Here is a 4,488-nt window from a genome sequence, read left to right on the forward strand (position 1 = left end):
GAGATTTTCTGTGTCAAATATTTTTTATAAATTTATTACAATGTGGGAAGGCATAGGGAGATTTTTAAACCTCTAAGAACTGTGTTTCCTTTTTAATATGTATCTCTTTCAGCAGTATCTTTTTTTATAAGATAGCATATTTTACTTGTAGTAAACTAGTCTCAGAATTAAGTCGTAATTTCATATCTGTGGGGCTGATATTTAGTCTTTTGTAACATGCAGCTAAAAATTGAACTTTATTTTTACAGATGCAGATCTCAGGTAAATGAGCTTTAGGACTGTAGTAAGGACAAGTCGTTAAGATGTGTGCCTATAATACCCTTGTTCTATGATACTAAGAATGCAATAAAAATGACATTGTTTCCTCACTATGTCATAGCTGTATATCCATGTATATGTACATGCATGTATGTCTGTGTGTATGTATGTACACACATACACATATATGCATGTGTACGAACACACACACACACGTGTGTGTACATATATATATGGGTATCCTGGATGTTTACAGCAATTTAGAGAATGCATAGAAGAAAGCTAATATTGGAAGTTATTTTCAGGTAAAGAGCATAGGTTACTTATGTGATTTTCGTGGGGGCTATCCAAACAACAAATAACACAGTTGATCATGGAAAATTATAATGATTACAAACTGTCCAGCTACTTCTTGTTTCCCTTCATCCCTCTGCATGGGGATAAATTATACAGTCCTACAGGCCTCTGTAAGATATTCAAACTTACAAGCACTTACTACCATAGAGTAATTATAGTTAAAACCAGGAATATTGAACTCTGTTGAGGTATTCACAGTATTAACTATGACACACAGTAGGAGGCCAGCAGAGTAGAGCGCAGTGTCCAGGAGCTGTTGATTTTAGAGAAACTTTGAGCAGAACAGCAGGATTCGGCCCCTCACAGGCAAGATATTAAAAATATGCACATAAGATACATGAAGTTGTAATCACACTTTTTGATTAGAGAAACCTGTAAATTCAGTTACATACATTTCCTAAATACACAGTTGTCCTCTATCCTTGTATCTAGCATTGGTTTTCATTTCACCAATGTGATCATTCTATTTAGATTACTTTTTAAATCATGAGCACAAGGAAAATAGAAGTGTGTCCAGAAAAGTAGTTGAGATTAAATCCCCTCTATTTTTTCCTTTAAAATTGAATTAAAATCTCTTTTTTTACAAGACTGCATATTAACTAATGAGCCAAAAAGTAAGCTGGTTCAGAATTTTTAACTTTATTAATACACTGCATGTGTAGACTTTGTAAACATGTTTAGATACCTGCTTAGAACATACAAACTAAGCAATATTTTTTTAAAATAATCGTACATGTGTTTCTTCCAATCAAAAATGTTTTTCACTGAATATAACGTAAAATTGTGTGATTTCTTGTTGCTTTGTTTTACAAGAAATAGTGTGTGAAGAATGTCTTAAGTCCAGCTAAGTATTTAAGAACTGATGGTTCTTACCAGAAAACCAATGCTGTCTGTCACAGCGATCAACTTTGTCACTGCTCCCTTTTACCACACCACTTCCCCCATCTGTTTGTACCCTCCCTGTTCGGAAACAGAGATTGTAAGCCCTATGGGGCAGGGACTATAGTACTTTGGCTCTGGGTTTGCACAGTGCTAATAGGATGCAATTCTGGTCCACAGCTAGGCACTGAGGTGCTATAATAATACAAATAATAAATACTAATAGGCTCACTTGTCTCTTGTTCACCCTTCCCCCCACTTTCTAAGCACAGTGGAGATCCCCGTGACAGATGCAGAGCTTGGTGGTACTGCTCTGATCCCAGGGTGCTTAGCCTTGGCAGCCGTGGGAGCAGCCGGGGCTTTACTCAGACTTCTGCCATGACTGTAAGCCCCATAAGGAAGCTTATGCTGGCCGGGGATCAAGTGTAGTAGAAGCTCAGCCCCACTTCGTCTGCTCTCCCTCCTAACCCTGTTCCCGTCATCGCTCTAGGACTGGGGCTTTTGCGAGAAGCTGCTGTGCATGGCTGCAGTGAGGTTTCCCAGCAGCTGGGCCTGCTCATACAGAGAAAGTCTCTGACCCAGTTAGGGCTGGTGTGCGCTGGCATCCCAGAGCTTGTCAAAGCAGGGAAATCTATGCATCGACTTCAGTGGCACACACCAGTGATTTCTGAAGCTGGGAGCCAAGAGTGGTGGGAAGGGATAGGTGCACAAACCATTCACAAGTTCTCATTTGTGCACAGGATGCAGCCTGGGTTTTTTATTTGGGCTGTAGTTCAAGTATGTTAAAGTGGCAGCGTGTGTGTGAAGCAGCAATCCTGTCTCCCCCACCTCCTCTGCCTCCTGTGTGCCAGTACAAACACTTCTGAGCTCTTCCAGGGGACCAGATGAGTGAAGTGATCTGCCTGTAAAGTACCCCAGTAAACAAAAAAGGGATTATTTTACAGACAGATCGTTTTCCCAACCCAATTCCGCCCCTGGCCACCATGAGCAGCTGACTTTAGGCACTGAGGGGGCAGGCGGGATGGCTCTGTTCACAGATGGTGCCACATTATGCCAGTTCCAAGTTTTCATCAAAGTGCAGCCTTAAAGCTGTTTGAGTACATACATTGACTGAAATAAACTGTACCAGAGTTTGTCCTCCCTGTGTTTTTCCTTGCTGGCCAGATGAAATTCCACTCAGCATGTGTGTCCAGCAGCTCTCTGTGTGAGTGCAAGCATTCATAACTCATTGCAGCACATCAGCCAGAAATGTGAATCCCCCCCAAATGCTTAAACATATGGCCTCTTTTCCCTACCAGCTGTTGTAAAATGCTGCAAATGTTTTCCACTACGTACATGATGGAGTACATAAGTGCATGTGTAATTAGGCATCCAAGACAGATGAAGATTTTCTGCATGAACACTGACACAAAGGCTCCTGTGCCCTGAAAAGCGAGTGCTTCCTCTGTAAGCAAAGGGTGCTCGGCTTCCCAGAGCTATCCCAGTTCGTTCCTACATCCCTCACTGGCTCATTAGTGGAGAACATTTTATACTTCCAGGCTTGCTGGCCTGGTCTCAAATAGTGCTTTCTGGTAGAATAAAGAGCGGAAATAGCTGTAAACTCCAGGAAGATGATCGGTGGCTGATTCCTTTGCAGTATGTCTTGCTGAGCTGCTCAGATTTAACAGGACAAGTATCAGCATATTTCGTACATGCTAAAGGACTGGTATTTTTTCCCTTTGATTACACTGGCTAACCTCACAGTATTAAAGAGACTTTCATGCACTGGAGCACTTACCTAGAGGCCCACAGGCAGTATTTTCCACATTTCATCTAGAATTTGGTTCCTGTTGGCAATGGCTGCAATAAAAATACCACTTACTGCCAGCCATTCTGCTATCAGTATTAGAGCTGTGCTGTTCCCTCAGCAAGGTTGGATCTGTTCAGTGTATGCACAGGAGATGTGCAATTTTTGAATAATGAGGTAAGACTTAAGCCACTCTATCAAATGAACATAGACTGCACCTTTTTTCCTGGTAACTTCCTAGAGCTACCAAGGCTGTTTATTTTTTCCCTTTATGCCACTAGGGAAACTGTATACAAAAATGTGCTCTCTTTCAGTACTGTATGTCCAAGAATGAAAATGTGGAGAAGTCAGAATTATGGTTCCTACAGCAGTTTCCATTTTACAGTGTGCTACAGTTAAGTCTTTCATAAAACATCTCCCCAACAGTAAGGAATGCAACAAATCATTCACCAACAGCAGAGACAGGAATTTCCATTTTCTTCTAATCCATGCACCATTCATGACAATAGCACTATAGGATACTGCATTTCATATGCATGCTGTGTTCAAGCAGCAAAAGAACTACTTCTATTCAAAAGAGAAGTAACTCTGGATTTCCATGGGTTTTCCTCCTGAAGTTTTAATTGTAAAATGCATTACAATAGTGGGTTTGTACTTCTGTACTTTACATTATTTTTATACAGATAATTTTACAGTAAAATGGATTAGAGAGCAAAGTGTGCCCTTTCTCATCTCAGAATAAGGTATGTATTTCACAACACAGAGGAGCAGAATTCTGTATCTCGGCATACTATCTTAGTTACAAAATACCACATAATATTTCCCTTATATACTGCTACGAAATCCATGCATACAAACAATGTACTCCAGTACAGCCTGATAACAAGAGAGACAGACCCACCTCATACAGGTGGTATGAGAATTAATTAACGTTCAGGAGGTTCTTAAATTGCAGCCACTTTTCTACCATTACTGAAGCCATTCAATCATGCTGGGTACTTCAGTGCATACCTTAATATACACCATTTATACATTCATTCTCTGCAACCTTTTATGCACACTACCACTGCATTCTCCATTAATATCACAAGCTAATACACTACGCTTTCTTCAGTTAGTTACTGACTTCCAGTTTTACTGAAAGCTGTTTCACAGGCACATTTTTCACACAGAAAGATTATGTTGGGTATTAAAGACACCAGTAGGGA

This window comes from Nestor notabilis, unplaced genomic scaffold (genome assembly GCF_000696875.1).
Source record: "Nestor notabilis isolate BGI_N333 unplaced genomic scaffold, ASM69687v1 scaffold29832, whole genome shotgun sequence".
Classification (NCBI taxonomy): domain Eukaryota; kingdom Metazoa; phylum Chordata; class Aves; order Psittaciformes; family Psittacidae; genus Nestor; species Nestor notabilis.